Source organism: Sus scrofa, chromosome 8 (assembly GCF_054392235.1).
Source record: "Sus scrofa isolate SSC_HxYL_T2T_F1_AM1 chromosome 8, Sscrofa_HxYL_maternal_Yorkshire_Landrace_v2.0, whole genome shotgun sequence".
Classification (NCBI taxonomy): Eukaryota; Metazoa; Chordata; class Mammalia; order Artiodactyla; family Suidae; genus Sus; species Sus scrofa.
In genome coordinates, this window is record NC_139390.1 from 112,070,293 (window position 1) to 112,095,743 (window position 25,451).

The window sequence follows — 25,451 nt, forward strand, 5'->3', positions numbered from 1 at the left end:
AACACTGTATATTGTTCCTAGAAGGTGCCTATAAATGTCTGTTGGATGAATTAATTAAATTAGGAAATTAGGACACTTCTAAGAGATTTTATTTGTATAAATCTCTCTTTAAAAGGGTTTCTAACCATAGTGTAAGAGAAGGATGATATCTAGCACAGATTTCCTCAAAAGTGGAGGAAGATGAGGGCTATTCTTCGTCCACCACCCAATAACCAGTTAAGTTTTGTTAATCACTCTCATTTGTGATAATCACCTAAACTACCTTATATCATTTTTTTTTTTTTGGGGAAATCCCTTGTATATCTTCTATTAGGTTTTGACTCCCTCTAGGAAAGAAAATATGCCGCTCTAATTGTAAGCCCCAAGTGAATTGTATTGTATAATTCTAGGGCTTAAATGAATTGTATTATTTATAGCAACTTTTGAATCAAAGAAGAATTAAAGAATCTGGTTTATTTACCACTTAATCTTGTTTTATTCTGTATATTGGGGACAAAATGACTAAGAGAGAAGTACTACAGAAAATATTATTTAATTTTCACCTGCGGTTGATAAAAGGAGATCTCACAGGCTGGATAAATGCCATTAAATATAAGCATTATGGAGAGGAGATTTAGCAGGGAACTCTGGAGGCAGTCAGCACTACTCACATCCTGGTACCCACACCAGTGTGATTATAAACAAGTGATTTCCTTATTCCCTTCTCAGTTTTTTCAGATATGAAAACAAAGTCAATGATAACAATGTCTACCTCATAAGACTTTTTTTTTTTTTTTGTTAGAATAAATTGTATTAACACTTGCAACATGCTTAATACAGCCAGGTAGATAGTAGGTACTGTTGAAATTGTACACCTCAGATTAGGACTTGAACTCACATGCTGGAACTCTAATCCAGCCAAGGTTTAGTTTGGAACTTGGGCCCCTGGGCTGGGACTTGAATCCAGCCAAAACACTGATTGGGCCTTGAAACTGCTCTTTTTTTTCATGAAAATTACATACCTAGTCCCAGGACTTATGAAGTTCAAGTTCTTTATGTCTCAGCACAGAGGGAATTCCAGGAGAGGCAAAGTGATAGGTAGATTTATTGAGAGACAGATCATCTCAGTAGGTGAGAGAGTGACCCTGGGAGATACACTTTCCAGAGACCAAGTGTGGGCCATCTCAGAAGGCGAAAGTCAAGAGGTTTATGGGGTGGGCAGTTTAATAGGCTGATATGTGGGAGTATTATTCCAAATATATCAGGGAAAGGGCAGGAGTTTCCAGAAGCTGGGCCACTACTTACTTTTTGGCTTTTTTTGGTGCCTGTGGGAGTGACATTCAGCAAGTTACAATGAGTGTGTAATGGTATAATTAAACTCAAGGTCTTTATTTTTCTGCATGGTGTGAGGGTGTATTCTAGTTTCACTGATTTATGTGCAGCTGTCCAGTTTTGCTAGCACCACTTGCTGAAGAGACTGTCTTTTCCCCGTTTTTATATTCTTGCCTCCTTTGTCAAAGATTAATTAACCATAGGTGTCTGGATTTATTTCTGGGTTTTCTATTATGTTCCATTGGTCTCTATGTCTATTTTGGTACCAGTACCACACTGTCTTGATTACTGTAACTTTGTAATGTTGTCTGAAGTCTTGGGGAGTTCTGCCTCCTGCCTGGTTTTTGTTCCTCAGGATTGCTTTGGCAATTCTGGGTCTTTTGTGGTTCCATAGAATTGTTTGGATTGTTTGTTCTAGTTCTGTGAAAAATGTCATGGGTAATTTCATAGGGATTGCATTGAATATGTAGATTGCTTTGGAGAGTATAAACATTTTATTGATATTAATTCTTCCAATCCAGGAGCATGGAATATCTTTCCATCTCCTTGAATCCTCTTTAATTTCCTTGATTAATGTTTTATAGTTCTCAGCATATAACTCTTTCACTTCCTTGGACAGGTTTATTCCTAGGTATTTAATTTTTTGGGTGTGATTTTTGAAAGGTATTTTATTTTAATATTCCTTTTCTAATACATCATTGTTACTATACAGAAATGCAACTGATTTCTGAATGTTAATCTTGTATCCTGCTACTTTGTTGAATTTATTGATCAGTTTGAGTAGTTTTTGTGTGGAGTCCTTAGGGTTTTCTGTGTATAGTATCATATCATCTGCAAAGAATGATAATTTCACCTCTTTTCTTCCAATTTGGATACTTTTATTTCTTTTGTCTGTCTGGTTTCTGTGGCTAGGACTTCCAATGCTATGTTGAATAAAAGTAGTGAGAATGGGCATCCTTGTCTTGTTTCAGATTTTAGTGGGAAGTCTTTCAGCTTTTATCCATATTATATTGGCGGTGGTTTTTTATAAATGGCTTTTATTGTGTTAAGGTATGTTCCCTCTAGACCCACTTTGGTAAGACTTCAACATAAGACAAAACACTATAAAACTCCTAGAGGAGAACATAGGCAAAACATTCTCTGACATCAACTATACAAATGTTTTTTTAGGTTAGTCTTGAAAGGCAACAGAAATAAAAAAGGAAATAAACCAATGGGACCTAATCAAACTGACAAGCATTTGCACAGCAAAGGAAACCATAAAAAAAAAGAGAGATAACATATGGAATGGGAGAAAATAGTTGCAAATGATGCAACTTACAAGGGCTTAATCTCTAAAATATACAAAAAACTTATATAACTCAACAGCAAAAAACCCCCAACAATACAATTGAAAAATGGGCAGAAGACCTGAATAGACATTTCTCCAAAGAAGATATACAGATGGCCAATAAACATATGAAAAAATGCCCAACATCACTAATTATTAGAGAAATGCTGATCAAAACCACAGTGAGATACCACTTCACATTGGTCAGAATGACCATCATTAGTAAATCTACAAATAACAAATGCCGGAGAGGGTGTGCAAAAAAGGGTACACTTTTTACTGTTGGCGGGAATGTAAATGGATAAAACCACTATGGAAAATAGTATGGAGGTCCTTAGAAAACTAAATACAGAACTACCATATGACCCAGAAATCCCACTCCTGGGCATATATGCAGACAAAATTTTCCTTGAAAAAGTCACAACACCTGTATGTTCATTGCAGCACTCTTCACAATAGCCAAGACAAGGAAACAACCTAAATGCCCACCAACCTAAATGGATTAAGAAGATGTGGTATATATACATAATGGAATACTACTCAGCCATAAAAAGAACAAAATAATGTCATTTGCCACAACATGGATGGACCTAGAGACTCATTCTAAGTGAAGTAAGTTAGAAAGAGAAAGACACAAATCATATGTTATCACTTATATCTGCAACCTAATATATGGCACAAATGAACCTATCTATGGAAAAGAAACATTCTCATGGACATAGAGAATAAATTTGTGGTTGCCATGGGGGAGGGAAGGCAATAGAAATAGATTGGGACTTTGGGGTTAGTAGATAAAAACCGTTATATTTGGAGTGGATATGCAATGAGATCCTGCTCTGTAGCATGGGAAACTCTTATCTAATTACTTGTGATGGAACATGATGGAGGATAATGGGAGAAAAATAGTGTATATTTATACATGTATGACTGGATCACTTTGCTGCACAGCAGAAATTGACAGAACATTGTAAATCAACTATAATAAAAATTAAAAAAAAAAAACTCAAGTTCCACTGGAAGTCAAATCATCTACCATCTTGGATCTAGTTGATTCTAACCAGTTTTTGTCAGATCCTCAAGGACTATGCCATTCTTTTAAGGATTGTTGCCTGCCCCGCTTCCCTTCTGTTTCACTGTCTTTTGTTAGCTATTATTTTCTGAATGAAAATACTAGTTTTCAGTTGGATTTCCTCCCCAAACTAAATTTGAGTTTAAAATATTCAATTTTGCGGGCTATAAAGTTTACAGCAATGGTTCTCATACTGGACTACTTATGGTATGGAAGATCTTGGGCAATTTAAAAGAATGTATTTATGCTGGGGTAATCCCACACCAAGGATTTTGATTTATTTGGAACAGGGATTAGCCTAAACATCTTAAGTAGTCAAATTCCCTAGGTGATTCTAATGTGTAGCAAAACATTAGAACAGTTCCATAAAATGTTTCTCTTTAATCACAGGGAACAAAAGCCAATCCACTGTTTTTAGGCATTTCCCCCCAATATTGGAGGAAAATAGTGTGTGAGAGGATGGTCACGTTCCAGGTCTTGGGTGAATTCCTGCTATGGGCCACCAAGTGAGGGTCCTTAGCTTTGCACAGGACAGAATTCAAGAGTGAGCTACAGTAGAGTGAACTTGGGTTTATTTAGAGAGATACACATTCCATCAATAGAATGTGGACCATCTTTGATAATGAGAGTGTAGGAAAGTGTGGGGTGATTAATTTTAATGGGCAAGATAACTTCATAGGCTAATTAGTGGGAGGATTATTTCAACTATTTCAGGAATGAAGTGGAGATTTCCAGGAATTGAGTCACTGCCCATGTTTTAGCATTTTCTGGTCAGCTTTGGAATTGTCATGGCACTGGGAGCATGGGAGCATGGCATTTACCATGCTAATATATTATAGTGAGCATATAATGAGGCTCAAGGTCCACTAGAAGTTGAACCTCCCACCATCTTGGGCCTAATTGGTGGGAGGTTCAAATTTTTTGGTCATATCCTGCAGGACTATGTCATTCTTTTAATGGTTGTGCCCTGTGTCCTTCCCCCTATCTTATAAAGTGTTTCAGATAAAACCATAGAAAAAAATTCAACTTCAGGAACTCAACTACATTTTGCTTTTTGTTCTACTTTATCCATGAGAACTGCTCCCAAATTGCCAATTTGAAATATCATGTGTGCAAAGGGTTTGAGTCCTAATAAAACATTACCTTTATATAATGCCAGCTTGAGTTGATTTTCTATTCATTTTTTTGGTTTTTTTTTTTTTTTTTTTTGCTTTTTAGGGCCATACCTATGGCATATGGGAATTCCCAGGCTTAGAGGTTAAATCAGAGATACAGCTGTGGCCTACACTACCACCACAGCCACTGCAACACAGGATCAGAGCCACATCTGTGATCTATACCACAGCTCACAGCAACGCCAAATCCTTAACCCACTGAGGGAGGCCAGGGATCGAACCTGCATCCCCATAGATACTAGTTGGTTTTGTAACCCACTGAGCCACAACAGGGACTACTTCTGTTCCTTATTGGTGCTTATTAATATCATTATTGTCACTTTCCCAATTCTATCAGTTTCTATTGCTGTGTAATAAATTACCATAAGTGTAGCAGCTTAGTGTAACACCCATTTAGTTTGTTAGCTCACAGTCCTGATTTTTTATTTATAAAAAAATCAGAAAATGAAATTGCTGGTTTATTTGAGTAGGTTCGCAGGCTAAAATTAAGGTGTTGACTTGGCTGAGTTCTTATCTACAGGCTCTGGAGAAAAGTTTCTTTCCAAGCTCATTCTTGCTGTTGGCAGAATTCAATTCCTTGTGGTTGTAGGATTAAGGTTCCCATTTCCTGGCTGGCTGTCAGTTAAGCTTCACTCTCAGTTCCTAGAGGCTTTCTTAAGTTGACACTGTGGATATTTTCTTTCTTCCAGGCCAGTAGGAAAATGCTTCTCTGACTTCTGATCACAAATTTCTATGACCAACTTAAAAACAAAAACAAAAACAAAAAACAAACCCTTTTTCAATTTAAAGGACTCAGTTCAGCAGCTATCACAAATGACTGTTGTCCAAAACTTGCTTTCATTTTCTCAGTCACCTGGGGCTTGTGCTATTGTCCTGGATCCCCATCTCCCAACTTTCAACTCTTACCCTACAGTTCAATTATCTATTTTTCCCAAGTCCCTGCTTTTTGAACTCTAAGATAAAAATAGCTCATTTGACTGAAAAAACAAACAAAAAAATGCTTCCTCCATTATGGACTGAGAATAGAAAAAGTCCCAATAGACCTTCTTTACCATGCCATCTCCTTGCCCCTTGCAAGAGATGTTTCCTTGTTTTTATTTTTAAAATTTATTTATTTATTGCTTTTTAGGGCCATACCCATGGCATATGGAAGTTCCTGGGCCAGGGGTCAAATCACAGCTGCAGCTGCTGTCTACACCAAATCCATAGCAACACAGGCTCTGAGTTACATCTGTGACCTATATCTCAGCTCGTGGCAACACCAGATCCTTAACCCACTGAGTGAGGCCAAGGATCAAACCTGTATCCTCATGGATACTAGTTGGGTTTGTTACTGCTGAGCCATGACAGCAACTCCCAAGTTTCCTTATTTTCCATGTTTTCTTATTTTGAAGTCTACTTTGGTTGTTGGACTTGGTGGGTCCTTCAAAAATGTGCTTTATTACTAGAGAGAAGACTCTCTTTTTTGTTGTAGGAAATATGTTGAAAACTTTCATTTTTAAAAAAGGCATTTGAAAGCATTCCAAGTGAAACAGATCATGAACATTCTGCTCCCAAGGTAGAAGCTGTAAATAAAGATGAAGATTTCTTATGCTGAAAAATGACACTGATTAAATATAGACCAAAGTAGTTTATGTGAATATTTTGGCCCAGTTATAAGCATTTTTCTTCCCGCTAGCATAGGTCTAGCTATTAATTTTCCCTATAGGCTGACAGTCTTACTGTTGCACAGTGTTAACAATACAAGATGAAAAATATGCTACTGTGAGAGTTTAGTACTGTGAACCCAGTGGTCATATATTTCAAGCTTGATTTCTAATAATGTGTCCTTATATATTTCCAACTAAAGGAGACCATATTAAATTCTGATTGATTTCTCTAAAACCTATGGCTCTTTTGTAGAAATTTGCCATAATTAATATCAACATCTCACTGCAGAAATATTTTCTTCTATGACATAGATTAGTAGAATAAGTAACTTTCTTCTCTGTATAGTCAATACCCATAAAGTGTCAAATTCTTATGTCAGCTTTGCTATACATCTAAATATATCCTTGGCCTTTGTGAACATTCAATTGTTATAGTCAATTTTAGGTCAGTGAGCTCCAAATGTCTTACCTTTTCTTTTATTCCTAGACATTGAAGCAGAATTTCAAACAATATCCCAATATCCCCATTAAAACTCAACAGATTTTCTGTCTTTCTTTGACTTGGCTTTGGGTGTGTAATCTTCAGAACATTTCAGTTCAGGATGTAGTACTAAAGGAGAAGCTTGTTAGCATTTATACTCCTTAGATTCCTTCTGTAGATCTCAGCATTTCTTCTTCTGTTCAACTCCAAGGAAGCAAGTGCTTTTTATCTGGTCTTAAAGCTTAATAAATTCCTTAATTTATAACCCCTTCATTTTTACTATTTGAATTACTAGATTAATGATTTCTGCTGAAAACTTATTCTTAGCAAATAAATTAAAAAGAAATATTGTATATCTCCCACATCATTTAATCTTCATCTATTTGTGTTTCTAATGATTTAATAACTCCTGATACAGCAGAAACTTTCCTATATCTAGAATACTTGAGATTAAGAAAATTCTCAGTTTATCTTGCAGGTTTATATCAAACAATTAGAAATTTAAAAAAGGAAAGGAAGAAAATGCTTCAATGCCATTAGTACAGTACTAGGGTTGTTTGCTTATATTACTTTAGTAGTTTCAAGAAGATAGAAAAATGGGAGAGAGCTGGTATGAATACCTAAGTATAGAAACAATGGTTGTGGTAAGTAGAAGGGTCATATTCAGAAGATGAGGAGAAAGGAAACTTTGTGTGAGACTTGTAAAGGGAAATCATGTTTGCAAGTAATTAATTATGAAACATAATTAATTATTTTCATCTAAGATACTAGGAATTTGAAGACCTAAATTAAATTTTCTTATTTAAGAAAATGGGAATCATCACTTTGGAAAAATTACTTTTTTATTATTGTTTATTTATTTTTATTTATTTTTATTTTTTTGTCTTTCTGCCTTTTCTAGGGCTGCTCCCAGGGCACATGGAGGTTCCCAGGCTAGGGGTCTAATCAGAGCTGTAGCCGCTGGCCTACACCAGAGCCACAGCAACACGGGATCCGAGCCGCATCTGCAGCCTACACCATAGCTCATGGCAACTGCAGATCCTTAACCCATTGAGCAAGGCCAGGGACTGAACCCGCAACCTCATGGTTCCTAGTCGGATTTGTTAACCACTGCGCCATGACGGGAACTCCCAAAAATTACTTTTTAAATTGGGGTACATCAACATACATTATCATAATGATTCAATATTTACATATATTGCAAAATGATCACTACCTTAAGGCTAGTTAATATCAATCACTGTTCATACATAATTTTTTCTTGTGATGAGAACTTCTAATATTTACTCTCTTAGCAACTTTTAAATATACAGTATGGTTTTTTGCTGTACATTATATCTCTTAAGACATTTATCTGATGACTAGAAGTTTGTAACTTTTGATGAACTTTACCTGTTTCACCTACCTCTGACATCCATTAATCTGTTCTTTGTATCTATGAGTTTGCTTTTTCTTTTTTGGCTGCTCTTGCAGCATGTGTGAGTTCCCAGGTCAGAGGTTGAACCTGTGCTACAGCAGTGACTCCAGCTGCTGCAGTCTGCAGTAACAATGCCAGATTCTTAAACTGCTTGGCCACAAGAGAACTAGCTTGGATTTTTTTGTTTGATTTTTTAAGATTCCGCATATAAATGATACCATACAGTGTCTTTCTCTGACTTATTTCACTTAGCATCATGCCCTCATGGTCCATCCATGTTGTCCAAATAGTAAAATTTCATTATTTTTATGGCTGAATAATATTCAATTGTATATATATGTATGTGTATCAAATTTTTTGTAGAAACACACACACACACACACACACACACACACACATATATACACACACCTTACATTTTCTTTATCCATTCATCTATTAGTGAACACTTAAGTTGTTTACATACCTTGAGTAAGGTAAATAACAATGAACATGGGAATGCAGATATCTTTTCATGTTATGCTTTTGTCTTTGGATGAATATCCAGAAGTAGAATTGCTGGATCATATGGTAGTTCTACTTTCAATTTTTTGAGGAACTTCCATACTGTATTCCAAAATGGTAGCACTGGTTTATATTCTCACCAACAATGCAAACATGTTCTCCTTTCTTTACATCCTCTCTTGTTATTTCATGTCTTTTTGATAATGTCTATTCTAACAGGTGTGAGGTGATCTATCATTGTGGTTTTTATTTGCATTTCCCTGATAGTGATATTGAACATCTTCTCATGTACTGTTGGTCATCTGTATGTCTTCTTTGGAAAAGTCTATTCAGATCCTCTGACTAATTTTTAATGGACTTGGGTTTTGTTTTTATTTATTTATTTATTTTGCTATTGAGCCATTTATTTTGATTTTATAAAAAATTATCTTAATGTCTTCTCACTTGAGAGGCACTTACCTGTATAAGTACTGGTCATATGATCACAAGTGGACTTGTTCAAAATGAAGTGGGGCACAATTGTTGTGAGGAATCAGTGGTATTGGTGGTGTGAATATGATTGGGGTTTGGTGAAAATGCCTAAGTATCAACAAGCACAGGATCTATTTGGCAGAGCCAATATTCAGATACTGCAGTGATTGAGTCTAAATGCCAAAATCAGAGGTTAAAGGCGGGAATAAACCCTTGGGGGAATCTGGGCAGGGATGGGCCACAATTGGAACTGATTGCAAAACAGAAGAGGGGAACTCTTTGAAAAACAGCACAAATACCAAAGGATGTTTCAAAATTGCCTTTATTAGCCAGATGGATATCTGGAACCAGACTGCCTGGGGTGAAATTATGACTCTCCTATTTACTATATATGTGACATTAGTCACCTTAACTAATCTTTTTGAGTATTTTTTTCCTCATATGTAAAATGCAAAAATTGTAGTAATAATCATTGAAGACTATTGTAAAAATTAAATGAACATATGAAGCATCTAAAACATTAACATATACCTAAAATGTTACTTTTATATTATTATTATTAATGTTATTGTCTTATTAAAATGAATGAAGTTAAACTTTTTAAAAGATTTTTTATAACTTTATTGGAATATAGTTGACTTACAAATTCATATTAATTTCAAGCATACAGCAAAGCAAATCTGTTATACATATACCATTCATTTTCAGATTCTTTTCCCACATAGGTTATTATACAGTATTCAGTATATTTTCCTATGCTATACAGTAGGTCCTTGTTACATATCTATTTTACATATAGTAGTGTGTATATATCAACACCAACCCCAAATTTATCCCTCCCCTACCCCCAAACATTTCCTCTTTGGTAAGCATAACTTTGGTTTTGAAATCTTTGAGTCTGTTTCTGTTTTGTTAAGTTCTATCACATAATTTTTATTAGATTCCATATTAGTGATAGCATATGATATTTATCATTGTCTGACTTCACTTAATATGATAATTTCTAGGCCAAACAATTAATGTTCTAGGCACACTGCTCCTTTAATATTTCCAACACCCATGAGATGTATTTGTTATTCCTATTTTGACAGGGGAGGAACTAATTTTCATAAAGGAAATTGACCTCTTTGAGGTTTCATAGCTTTAAAAATGGTATGGATTAAAATTAAGATAACCCTGACTTACCAAATTATATATAATTTTATTTTTACAACTTCACAACTTATGTAATATGTGTCTCACTAAAGACCATGCAATTTTTTTTTTGTCTTTTTGCTATTTCTTGGGCCGCTCCCGTGGCATATGGAGGTTCCCAGGCTAGGGGTCGAATCAGAGCTGTAGTCTCCCGCCTACAACAGAGCCACAGCAACGCGGGATCCGAGCCGCGTCTGCAACCTACACCACAGCTCACCGCAACGCCGGATCTTTAACCCACTGAGCAAGCGCAGGGACCGAACCCGCAACCTCATCGTTCCTAGTCGGATTCGTTAACCACTGCGCCATGACGGGAACTCCAAGACCATGTAATTTTAGATGAAAAATAAAGTGATTATGCTGAGTAAAGATGGAAGAGTTGAGCAGAATTTTGGATTAAGTTCAGTGCATTTTAACTGCTTCTTGGCTACACATGATATTTAGCCAGGACTAATGAAAGAAAGCTAGGCATAAAGAAAGAGTAGAATTTTAAAAGAAAACATAGTGGAACAAATACACACACATTGCAGGTGGTTCTTGCACATGGTCATGCAGGCATAATAATGACTGATACATTAATGTAACTGTAAGTTACTTTGTATGACTTTAACATCCAGTGAATGAAGGAAGCAATTGGAAGTGAGAGTAGGCAGGTATTTGGGATGACATCACGAGTAATCCAATTTTATACTGAAGATTTTAATCTACATACAATAGAGAGTGGGGAAACGTCTATGATTGTTTTAAATGGAAGATGAATAGAAAAAACATGTACTGAAAAAACTCTGGTAGAAAGGTCAGTGGTATTTTTCTTGTGAGAGAAAGTTGGCAAAGGATATCACTGACTCTACAAATGCTCATGATGATGATATTTTTCATTATCATAATGGAAATACAGAGGATGGGATCTGTAAAGAAGTAATTTAGGGAAATAAGACAAATTTATTTATTATTAGAGTTTAAGGGAGAGTTTTTGAGTGGCTGATTTTTGGCTATGGCAGCTGAGTAAATGATGATTTATTATATGGGAAGACAGGTGGAGAAGCAGGCTTTAGAGAAAGTGAGGAATTCCATTTTGAACAGGCTAAGTTAGAGGTACAGTGGGGTATGTAGATAAAGCAGCCATTTGTCTCTGCTACTTGGAAGACTAGCCAGGATTAAGGGTGTAGACTTGAAGATTCTGACTAAGGACTTGATAATTAAATTCATGTATATCATAAATTATCCTGAATAAGAACATAGAGGAGAGAATACAGATGGCAGTAGAACCCTGGGAGATACCAGTATTCAAGTAGTGAAAGGGGGCAACTTGCTGGTGAAGAAGATGAAGTATAATCAAAGATTTTATTGAAACTATGAAAAAGAAGTAAAATAGAAAATAAAGGAATAGGAAGTTTTAAGAGAATGGTCAGTTTTAGAAAGGAAGGCTATGAGGTCGAGAAGGATGAGGACACTGAAGAGTCATTGGACTTCACAATTATAAAACAATAGCATTTTTTTTAACCCCCAAGAACATTGTTTGTGGAATAATCAGAGGAAAGATAGTTTGTGTTGAGTGAAAGAATGAATGGTAGTGAGAAAGAGGTGGTAGCAAACACAAGAGACACTTTTAAGAAGAGCTGAGTAGAAAGATAATCGATAGAGAAGTAACTATTGGGAATCATGGTTTTCTTTGAGAAAAGAACAAATGGAACCAATAAATGTAAAATTTTGGTATATGTTGAGGTGGAGAGGATATTTGAAATCATTTTCTCCTGATGGTTTCTCTTTCCTCATAGGATCAAACAAAGACATCTGCTGGGTAACTTTAGAAACTTGGATTTGGAACATTCTACTAGTAGTTGACTAAAGAGTTGATTGAGAGTTGGGACATGGTGTTCTTTTGTGATGCAGTGGGTTAAGGATTGGGCTTTATCATTGCAGTGGCTTTGATTGCTGCTGTGGTGTGGTTTCAGTCCTGGTCCATAAATGTCCACATGCCATGGGTGTGGCCAAAAAAAAACAAAAAAAACATAGCGAGAAGTTGTGTAAGAATATTGACTTACAGTATATTCTTAGTAAGCCTGGGAAAAGGAACAGTGGACAGATGGGTTGAGCCATAGTTGAAAATTGGCAAGGCAGATGTATAAAGTCAAAGGGTAGAAGGAAATGAATCCAGGAAGATTCTGAAAGTTAAGAGAAACTGGGATCAGACAACTACGTATATTCAGTATTGTTGCCAGTGATCTGGTGGTGTAAGATAGTAGAATAAAGTATAGGGATAGGAGTTTGTCAGGCATCTCTTACCTTTCACATTCTGCATGTGTGTTGTGAAAAGAGGGATAAATTTTTAAAATACAATTCCCAAGAGGTGCTGAAGTATGACTAAATTTTTTTTGTAAGGATAGGACAGAATTGGCATAGTCTAAATGAAGAAAATAGCATCGTAGATTTATATATGAACTTCATGAGACATTGGACATAAAATATGTGCATTTTCCCCCTCTTGCCTGCCCAGTGGTCTTAGACAAATTTTACTTTTCTGGGCTTTAGTTTCCTCATTTGTATAATGTATTTTTATATAATACTTGGCATACCAGCCTCAAAAGTTTCTTTGAATCATCAAGTTTGCTTAAAGCAGAATTACTATAGGGCACAGCTCCATGAAAGAAAAAGGGAGGTGGTGGTTCTATGATCAAATAAATTTGGGAAATCCAGAATGTTTTCTCCTTGGACTCTTGTAACTTATATTAGCATATCAAGCTCCAAGGTGTAATCCAGTTTTTTTTTTTTTAAATAAAAAGGAACTGATTAACTTTTCTTAGCTTTTTGTTGCTCAGCTTTTTTTAACAAGGCTATTTTAAATTAGGGAAAAAAATTGTCTTAAGAATCTTCAAAACTTGCACCAGAATTTTGAAGAATACATCTTTTACTATATATAGTCTCTGATTTTTTTATTTTTTATGGTCACAAGAACTGTGGGAAAGCTACATTAGGAAGTATGCTGTACATTATGGCCAACATATTAATAGTATTTGCTCAATTTTTTTTAATTTTGAGATTTCTATTACTTAATTTATAAATATAAACCATCAAATTATACTTGAAAAATATTTTGAATTGAGATCAATCATTTTAAGACAAATGTTATTCTTATTTCTCTAGTGGCCATTGCTTTTGCAGGCATATAAATTCTCAAAATAAGTATAAAATTTTAATTTATTTTATTTGGCTTGCTTTAATTGACATGATTTTTGTTTAGAACTTTTTTCCATTCTTATTCATGAAAGATATCAGTCTATAAAATCTGTTTCTTAATATATGTTCATCAGATTTTGATGTCAAGGTTATGCTGACTTCATAAAATGAGTTGGGAATTACTCCTTTTTCCATTTTCTGGAGCACTTTATGTATCATATTACTTAAATATTTGGGAGAATTTTCTGGTAAGAAAATTTGAGGCTGGAGATATCTTTATAAAATATTGCCTAAGTAGAGATGTAATAGATGCAGACATACTTAGATTTTTTTTCTTTTTCCTTTTTTTTTTATAAGTTTTGGTAAATTATTTTTCTAGAAGTGTTTCCAGTTCATGTAAATTTTTAAATTAATTAGCATCTAGTTGTGTTATAAGTATACGCCAACTTACATTTTTAAAATTTTATATATTGTAATTTACCTTTTCAATAATTATTTTGCTTTTACTTGATTAGTTCCTTCCTTTCTTTTAGTATAATTTATATTTATTTTCTAATTTCTGGTGATGGATATACAGATCATTGATTTTCTTTTTGTGTGGGTAGTTTATACATTCACAATTATAAATTTTCCTCCAAGCATAGGTTTCACTGTGTCCATCAAGCTTTGACACAGTGTACTTTCATTATCAGTTAAAAATGCTTTGATGTTTTTATTGTGATTTCTTCTTTGATCAGTTTTTAGAAGTTGGAGATTTTCTTGCCTTGTGGTTTAGATGTGGTCAGAGATCCTGCCCTAAATGCTTTCAACCTTTAGAAATTTATTTAGATTTGCTTTATGAATCTACATTTGGTTGGTTTTGATAAATGTTTATTTGATAAGAAAATGTAGCCTCTCATTGTGGTGTGAGACAATATCCTTTAATCATGTCAGATTTTTTTCATTGTCATTCTTTTATATGCTTATTGATTTTTTATCAGCTTATTTGATTAGAGAGAAAATTTTACTATTTATCAATATAATTTAGAATTAATCAATTTCTCCTTTTAGTTCTGCTATTGAATATATTTTGAAACTAAATCTTTAGATTAACAAAGATTCAGAATTTTTATCTTAATGAATTGACAATTTTATAAGCATTTCAAAATGCCCATCTGTATCTCTAATAATACATATTGCCTTAAAGTCTACTTTGATATTTGTATAACTACAAAATTTTCTTTTAATTGTGATCTTTTTAATTTTACTTTCAAAATTTATATAGTTTTATATTTGGTATACCTCATATATAGCTCATAGTTATTTCTTTAATACTGTATTTTTCTCCTTATAATTGGAATATTTAGTCCATTTTTTATTAATAGTATTAGTGATATATTTTTGTTGAAAACTATAAATAACTTTTTCCCACTTATCCTATATGATATTATTCTTTAATATCCTTTCTTCTTTTAATTAACCAAATATAATTATTTTATTATTTATTCTTATTTCTTCTTCACACAAAATTAGCTTGTTACTCATACATTTCTTATTATTCTTATAGTGGTTAGCTTAGATGTTATGACATGCATTCTGGAGTTCATACTGTCTAAATTATTATTATCTCTTTCCTGATATTACTAGCATCTTAAAACACTTTAATTTCACTTATTTCTTTACCATCTACAATGACAACACAGGATTACCTACCTTCTCATTGATTTTTCACTGCCCTTCAGAGTGGATCTGTAATTTGTGTCATATGTGGGTTGAGATGAACAGAGACATAATAAAAACAAGTAGAAAACTTATATTATGTACAAGTATAAAATTCTTTAAGCATAGATAAATGCCGCAGATATTTCACTCTATTTTTCTATATTTAAGGAAATTTATTTTAGGCTCAGGGAAGTATAACAAAGGTAGAATCTTAGAGGGAAAATACAGTAGGGACATTCAAAGAGGAGACCATTATTTTTTAAATTTATTTTTTCTTCAAGTATTGTTGATTTACAATGTGTTAATTTCTGCTATATAGCTAAGTGCTTCTGTTATATGCACTTATACATTCTCTTTAAAAAAAATCTTCTTTAACATTATGATTTATCACAGGATATTATATATAGTTCCATGTGCTATATTGTAGGACCTTGTCATTATCCATTTTGTATATATAGTTTACATCTGCTAACTCCAAACTTCTACTCCCTCCTACTTCCTCTTAGCAACCACATATCTGTTCTCTATGTCTGTGAGTCTATTTCTGTCTCTTTGGTAAGTTCATTTGTGTCATATTTTTGATTGTCTATATAAGTAATGTCATACAGTATTTGTCTTTCTCTTTTTGACTTTATTTAGTTTGATAATCACTAGTTCTATCCATGTTACTGCAAATGGCATTATTTCTTTTTTATGGCTGAATAATATTCCATTATATATGTGTATATAATGGATATCACATCTTTATCCATTCATCTGCCCATGGACATTTATGTTATTTCCATGAAAGAATAAACTATTATTTTACTATGGTATAATTTTGCAGTGCATGCCATAATGAAAGACGGAATGATGATATTACTTTTAGAGAAGGTTTTGAAAAAGTTTTGAATTTTCATGCACACAGGAAAAAGACTCCAAACAAGATATCCTAGTGGCTAGTCTCAGACTGAAACTTTTGAGAACAAATAACAATCTATATTAAGTCAAGTAACTAGGAAACCCTAAATTCCACATACCATTATTCAGTAAAAGTTATACATGCATTTGAAAATAAACATTAATTTTCTAATTGTAAGAATGTTTATTTTCTAATAAATTTTTAATCTTTTTATTGTGGATAGGGAAAGAAAGTATTGTAAAATTTTCCAAAAGCCTTTTGTATATGTCTCAGTGATAGCAAAAATGCCTGGACAATTTGGACTGAATCAAGAAAGGAAAAACAGGTAGCAGGAGTCTGACTTTTACATTATATTGCTGTTGTTAGCGTAGCCAGTGTGTACCATCTGCTTTCCCTTATATTCTGCAAGTTTCTCACTGATCTGGATAATTCCATGAAGGAGGCTTTTCTTTTTACTTCCTCCCTACCGCCTGACATTTTCTCCTTTTGACATGAGCTCCTGGCCTTGGCTCCATCATACATATATACATGCTTGCCTGGACAGTGCTTACTTTAATTTCCAGCCATTAGCCTTTGTAATTTTAATTTATTTTCTAAGTCTTTTGGGTTTATTACATTTATTTAGTTACATGTTTTAATTACTGTAAAGTCCATTCTTAATTATATCATAGTTACTATAACTAATATGATGTTATAACTTGGGCACATTCCAGACCTGGATCTCAAAGTGTGACTGTTAGATGGAAAGAATAAGTCAGCACTGAGTCTCTAAGGGGGCTCTTGTATTTCAAATGTGTTAATGGAACCATCCAGGTGGAAACCAGAGGTGTCATATCTGGGCTCCTCCCAAGGGGCTCCATGAATTTTCTCTTTTGAAATACTGAATTGCTTTCTGAAGTTCCCTTTTAAAAGTTCTGAGTGTATTTAAAGTCTTTTATTGAAAGGTTGTCTTTTTTTGTCAGTAAAATCTTTTTATCCTTTCAGACTATGTCTAAATTATTTGAAATAATCAGTTATTTACAGAAATGTTTTGTAGTGCTCTACTTGGATATATTACATGAAAGCAATGAATACAGAAGCAGTTATGCAGATTAAAACCCTAAAAATAAATGTCTATTTTTGTTTCAAATATCTGACATAATTTTTTTCCAATAGTCAAAGCATTTAGATCAGACAAAAAGATCATTTTGTGAATTATAAAAAGAATTTTTTCTGCCCTGAGAAGTCTTGTGATTGCTTGCATTTTAATAAAACTCAAAAGCAGCATTTGTTTATTGTAGGTTTTTTGGTTATCTCTTTTATATAGGGATAACAAATAGCACATTTAAGTCTGAAAGTATAAGTTGTGCAAAATCCCAATATATTATTTGTATCTGGACAACTGCAAGGAGAGAATTAGAGTTCCCGTTGTGGCTCAGTGGCAAAAAACTGCCCTAATATCCGTGAGAGTGTGGGTTCAATCCCTGGCCTTGCTCAGTGGGTTAAGGATCCAGCGTTGCCCTGAGCTGTGGTATAGGTCACAGAAGTGGCTTGGATCTGGCATTGCTGGGCTGTGGCATAGGCCAGCAGCTACAGCTCTGATTAGACCCCTAGCCTGGGAACTTCAATCTCTTCCATATGCCGTGGGTACTGCCCTAGAAAGGAAAAAAAAAAAAGTGGATGGAAAGAATTATTTTCGTATCCTTTAGTTAAAATTTCAATAATATATATTATTTCATGATGGCAGGGGCATCCTTAAATAGTAAATAGTTGTAATCAACTTATATTTTAGCAGGTCAAATGGATCATGAGTTTGGCAAAAAATAATCAATTATAAGCAAAATGAACAGAGTTAGCAAGAAGAAGTCTTTGTATTGTTAGTTTTCATATATATTGCATATTTTTCTATCGTTGACTATATAGTTGAAACCATGGCTATTAAAACATTTTAAATTTGGTGACAGGAGTATAATAGATTTCAAGTAAGTAATGCTCTTAAGTGAAAGTTCTCTTTTTTTAGTATATAAAAAGAGTCACAGACTTTCTCAAATTCTCAGTAACATATCCATTTTATCTTATTATCAATTCCATTTTACAAGTGAGGAAGCTCACACTTGGAAGTCATAAGTAAGTTTTTTAGTTAGTAAATGCTTAAGGCTGGATTTAAATCTAATGTACCGTAATGAATGGTCTAGCATTCTTAACTGCCACACAACATTTATTTAAATTGCCCAGTAGGAGTTCTTGTTGAGGCTCAGTGGAGACAAATATGACTAGCATCCATGAGGATTCAGGTTCAATCCCTGACCCCACTCAGTGGGTTAAGGATCCAGCATTGCCTGAGCTGTGGTATAGGTCACAGACATGGCTTAGATTTTGTGTTGCTGTGGCTGTAGTGTAGGCCAGCAGCTACAGCTCTGATTGGACCCTTAGCCTCAGAGTTTCCATATGCCGTGGGTGTGGCCCTAAAAAGACAATAAAATAAAATAAAATAAAATAAAAACTGCCCAATAATATAAACACTATTAGTATTTTCACTTTTAGAGGTAAGGAAATTGATGCTCAGAAAAATTAAATTTTGTAGATACGGAAGATAATAATTATCAGAAATGGGATTTGAATTAGCTCTGTCCTAATCTAGAGTTTAATCCACATAAATCCTCTAATTTTTCATTATCTTTTTCTTCATACCTCTCTTTCTATTTCTTTTGCAAGTATATAAGCAAGAAATAAAATATAGCAAAATGACAATTGTAGTTATCTCCAAACAGTCTGAATTAGTTAAATGAATGTTTTCTTCTTTATTCATGAGCTTTTAAAGCATTTACCATATTTATTGAAGCAAAAATAACAGAGCTTCCATGAACAAGCCTAGTTTGATAGATTGCTAAGATTGTTCTAAGAAAATAAATTATTGACCACTGTGCATAAAAGATCTATATCTCTTTTAGTGATAGTTAAGAATACTCATCAAATAGCACATTGTTATTCACTCCAATAGCGACAGGACATATTTCCAGCCTAAATATATTGATTCCAACTGCATAGCAATATACTGAAATTATCATAAGAGACTTGACCATTCTTGCATTAGAGTAAGTGGGTTATTGGAAGTGTGAAATGAAGAAATGGGAAAAATTTGAGTTATTAACTAAATAAGTAATAGAGTAGAAAGATTGAAGGCTCAGCAAATATTTTAGATATTATAAGAAGGCTATTGAAAGAAGAAAAATGTGTGTCTTTTTTGAATCCTAATTTGAATAAGCTAATTATTAAAAATAGTTGTGAGACAATTGGGGAAATTTCAAAGTTGTTAGACATGTATTAAATGATATTAAAGAATTATTTTTATTTTCTTTATGTGGGATAATGATATTTTGGGGATACCTATCCTGTGGAGAGCTACAATGTCTAGGGTTTACTATAAAATAACTTAGTGGAGAGAGGGAGAGGGGATGGTGAGGGCTGCATATACATATGGGGACATAATACTATTCTCTCTTTATTATGTGTTGATAATTCTAACAAAAACTTAAGAAAATTAAAAATGACAAAAAGAGTAACAGCGATTGTGTGATGGAGAGGACTTTAATGGGAAGAAATTAAATAAATGGAAAGTTCATGTAGAATTCTTTAGGTGAATTTTCACTCTTCTCCTAAGTAATAACTTCCTAGCACTAGCACTGCTAAATGTATTAAATGAAGCATGTAAAAGACATATGACAATATTGGAATATAAAACAAATTCCAGACCTATTAGCTATTAGTTTTTATTTCTATAAAAGTTGAGTTAAAATTGAAGTTCCCTTGTGGTACAGAGGGTCAAGGATTTGCATTGTAACTGCTATGGCATGGATTTGATCCCCAGCCCAGGAATTTCTGCATGCTATGCATGCAGCCACACACACACACACACACACACACACACACAATTGATTAAAAAAAAAGTTGGGCTAAAATCAATACTGCCTATAACTGTATCTGTATAATAAAGACATCTTAATAGTTCTCATTTTATTAGTTTAATTAGATTGAAAGAACTTGAACTCCTCTTTCCTACTAAGCCATAGAGGAAAAAAAAAGAAAAATCAAGCACAGTACAGTGTTCCTAGATCTAGGAACTTCTGCAAGGTCAGGGCCATGAAGAAAAAGGCATGACAAACACATTATGAAACAAAGACAAAAAGTTTTAGCGGCTCTCCTAAATTTAAACTGCTAATTTTTAGAGATGAGAATCCAAGTCTAAATCCAGGTTTCCCAAATCACAAACCCATACTCTTCCTGTTAATTATGCCTTTGTTTCAAAGAGCAGTTTGAAAGAGACAGAAACAAAATATAGGCAAACTAGTTGCAGACATTTAGTTATATATGTTCATCCAGTTGAATCAAATCTGTGGCTGTAGCTATATTTTCTGGTTTACCACTTGTGTCTCCAGGCCAGCACAGGACCTGACCATAGCTAAGTGTGAAATAAATACTTGTTAAATAAATGAACATGCATCTGTATTTGGTTGTCCTTAGTATGGATGATTTGTTATTTTTATTAATAAAACAAGTCCTCTGTGCTTTAATAGTTGAGTTTGCAAGATAAACATAATAAGCACTAAGGTAAATGCCAATAGAAGATGTTGAAAGAGTGATAGAAAATTTTCTAATAGTTTTCTAAACAAGTGAGCTAGTCAAGTCCAAGCAGAGGATTCTAAAAGTATCTAGTAAATCAGAATTACAAATGTTTTAAACTATGTATCTATATGAGATAATTTGCTGTTTATATTCTAAATATTTTATTCATGTTACAAAAATGAAGGAAATAGTTACAATGATTAATAGGAAGTCAATGCAATGATACTTGTGTATATTAATTCCAAAGGTGGGCATCACAGTTTTTTATAGTTATTGAAATTCTTACATAAATCTTTTGTTTTTAATTTTAAGAGTTGAATGTAATTAGTGTGTTTTTGTATAAGGTGAGAGATAATGGGTATGTAGGGTTATGAAATGGTGGTGTGTTGACTGAGATGAGAAATTATAGATGCTAATAATATCCCTGCATGGCTTTTGAATAATTTTGATTTTAGCACCATATCATTCTTTTCAGCTCACATGAACAGTGAAACTTTCTTATACTTATGTGTTTTTATGTTTTTCTCCGAACCTGCCTTCTAATTGAGCTCCTGCTGAAGGACAGTGTCAAACCAATATGATTTTTGCTCATACATATGTACAAAGACTTTTTTTTACAAAACAGGATTTTCCAATTATAAGGCTTGTCATGTACTTATTGTGAGAAGTGGGAAAGTAACAGATGTGGAGGATATTTCTGAGGCGTCTAACTGGTCCACAGGCGAGTACAACCGTATCTGATTAGGCTGACAGCTCTGACTTTGCATTTGCACATGGGCCTGGAGGTCTCTAATTGTTTTTCAGATCACTTAGCAATTAATGGTGCCATTGTCCTTGGGCAACCCATTTGCAGATCAATATTTGTGGCAGAATCAAAGCTTGGTAAGACACAATGAGAGTAACTGGAGTGAGTCTATTAATAGATAAAGCCCACAAGCAATGACTGGGAGCTTAGAAAGTCAGGAGACTGATTCTTCCACTAACAACCACCACTTAACATTTTCTCAGAGGACTGCCAAGGAAACTGGAACTGTAATTAAAGTAAGCTCTTTGTAAAGTTATTCTTCAATTGTGATTATTAAATTTCTTTTTTTATAGTCTGATGTTTGTTAAAATTATATTCTAAAAGATTATTATCTTTAAAATCTTTCACTTATTCCTTCACTCCATCAAAGTACTCAATGATATTAAAAAAATTCATATAACCTTATTAAAGCAACACTATTTGCTATTCCATTAAAAGTTATAAAAGTGAACAATTCAGAATTAGAGTAATGCCTCTCTACTCCTGTAACTTTGTTCATTCATTAAAAATGTGCTTTAGGCTAGATCTTGTTTGAAATATTAAGTCAAGTTCTAAATCACATAGAAGGAGTCAATGTCCTTGGCCACTTTTAAGTTTTATCAGTGTAAAGCATGATTAAGAAAAATCTATATTTCAGGAGCTCCAAGTTTACTGCCAGAAAAAAGATAAAATGAATGGTTTTATTTAAATATACTAACTTTAGAGAATTTGAAAAGCTAAAGAAGGAAAAGAAGTATCTAAATACTAGTATCATTATGTCATAATATTTAAGATTAGAATAATTGAATGGAGGAGTAGTAAACAGTTCTCTTCACTTAGAATTTTAGTCAATTTTTTATGCCATTTTTGAAAGAAAATTCTGTCTTAATTATTCCAGGAAAGAAAAAATAAAGCCCTGTCCTAACTTTATAAATGCAGACACTATATCTTTCATATAACTGGAAATTAAGAGATATTTCCAGCATATTAATTAATTTTCTCTTATAGATAAATTGGCAATTTTACTCTTTAGACAATACTTTATATTGACTTGAAGCCGAAAACTGTCAGTCACAGTGTTGATCAAATGCCTTTATACTTGCCTAAATGGATTTATATTAGTTTTTCTCTATTCTCTTTTGTAACAGTTAATATGAGTAAATATTAATATAGTTTTTACCTAGTTATGAAGCTTATACACTACAAATGCAACGCTGAGCATTTGGTGCTAAGAAATAAAACAGTATCTTGAAGCAATCATCAATTAACTTGTCCTTAGGGGAACTCCTAATAAATAAATTTTATCACATAGCATCTAAATAATAATGAAAATCTAATATTCTTAGACACAAGATTAAGAAAGGACAGATAAACCGGATTAAAAAGTATTGTGGGAGGATTGCAAATTGACAGATTTGAACATTTTACCTGTAATTATGTATCACTGTACTTGCTGATTCCTTTCTTTTCATGAGAAACAACATGAAAAGATAACAGTTTGAGTATGTGAAGATGATAAAACACTTTCTTCCTTAATAGTTTCCTAGTGTTGATTTTCTTCCATCATGCAACTTCTAATGGGTTTCTGATTATTTATAAATGATTGATGAAACTGATACTTAGTCTTTGAGGGCTTGGGGTTCCGGGGTTTTGGAGAAAGTGGCAATGTAAAGCATGGTGAGTGTGATTGGACAGAATTCCTGTCAAATCTAAAAGACTAGAATTTTGATAAAATATACCAAGCAGTATTCACCAAAATGTAGAAGAAAATAGAAGTTCTGAAATAATCTAAGCTTGAGTGTTTTGTGGTGGAATCATAGCTGAATCACTTCCACGTACTCAATCCAGATATATCTAAGGATTACAAAGGGCTGGCAAAAGAGCAGTGTTCCCCTTACCGTGTATGCATTTCATGATTTATAACAAAGCTTGATTAAACTTGTTTTTAATAGAACAGCAGGCAATCATCAAGGCAGTTGTTGTCTTTTTTTCTTTTTATGCAGCTCATCTTTCACTTTTGATATTCATTTCTCAAACTACATTGTCCATTGGTAGTTTGAAACAGAGAAAGTAATGGACTGTAGAGACAGGCCAAGTCTTGCAAATTTTCCAGGGCTATCATATTTATCTAAATATAGAGGATATGTTTATTTGTGTGCATGTTTTTGCTATAAAATTGATTCATAGGTATTTACTAGGCAATGGTGTATTAGAATTTATTTTTACAGTTTATATATTGTATATGAAATAGAAATATTGATTTTGACGCTGGTATTTAATCACTTTTAAATCTTGATAATTAACTGAATAGAGACGTAGTATCCTAATTATGTATTCAGTAGGAGCATATCAGTTATAAGGGACTTTTATATGAAAATACTATATGGAAGTATAACTCCTTTTCTTTTTTTAGAATTTGTATGAGAGCTCTCCTCACTTTCCCTTTTCTTTGGATTCTTCCCTTGTAATTTCTAAAGCCTTCATCACCTAATTGTTTGTGGTGATTTTTAAATATATTACCTCTATTTCTAACTTTTTTTGAGCCTTAGGATGTACCCTCCTCTCAATTTTGCATGGACATTTTCACTTAATTTGTCCTCTTATTCCATAATTGACATTTATAAAATGAATGTGTGATCTTTATTTTCCTGCTTGATTTTTGCCTTCTGACTATCCTAAATCTCTAAATGAGCTGCTTGCAACAACTTTCAGCATATGGACCACTACGTGCTTTTTTTTTTTTTTTTTTTCTTTTTATAGCTGCACCTGCAGCATATGGATGTTTCCAGGCCAGGTGTCAAATCAGGACTGCAGCTGCAGCCTATGCCACAGTCACAACAACATCAAATCCGAGCTACATCTGCAACCTATGCCACAGCTTGTGGCAATGCTGGATCCTTGACCCACTAAGCGAGGCCAGGGATTGAACTCATATCCTCATAGAGACAATGTCGGGTCCATAACCTGCTGAGGCACAACAGGAACCCCTGATCACTAGCTTTGATTTGGATGTTTTGCCTGACCAGTCTGGTGTGCCATTCTTCTCAGTGATGCATGTGCCTTCCTGCCTAGGTTATGTGTAAAAACTTACATAAGAATAAATTGTTTTAGGGAGTTTGCATTGTGGCTTAGTGGTAACAAACCTGGACTAGTATGTATGAGGACGTGGTTTGATCCCTGGCCTCACTCAGTGGGTTAAGGGTCCAGTGTTGCCATGAGCTGTGTTGTAGGACACATGCGGCTTGGATCTGGTGTTGCTGTGGCTGTGGAGTAGGCTGGCAGCTGTATCTACAATTGGATCCCTAGCCTGGGAACTTTCATATGCTGTGGGTACAGCCCAGAAAAGCAAAAAAAAATAATAAAGTGTTTCATAGCTGATTTAATTAGCAAAGGATAACAATAAGTTTGTTTCTTCTTTTGTAAAATCAGTCACTAAAATGTATTTCCCTAGTATACTTCAAGTCTAAGAGCAGAGTTAGAATATACAAGACTGGACACTGGGCATATAACACAGCACCTTGCAAATTACAGGCACTTAATAAATGCTTGGTGGTTAACGAAACAACCTAAAAATTCTTTTCAGTAGCATTTAAAACTTTCTCAATTTTCTTGAAAATATTTATCTTTCTATATCAGCCGGAATGGGTAATGATTGTTTTAAAAATGCATCATACATGATTTAGCT

The 25,451-nt window shown here is 33.8% G+C and overlaps 2 long non-coding RNA genes across 2 annotated transcripts in view; both read left to right on the forward strand.

Moving 5' to 3' along the window:
- Window positions 1–25,451, forward strand: part of LOC110262168 (uncharacterized) — a 403,069-nt gene that overhangs the window by 49,605 nt on the left and 328,013 nt on the right. The gene's annotated exons all lie outside the window — the stretch shown is intronic.
- Window positions 1–25,451, forward strand: part of LOC146400984 (uncharacterized) — an 81,069-nt gene that overhangs the window by 922 nt on the left and 54,696 nt on the right. The window lies entirely within an intron of this gene.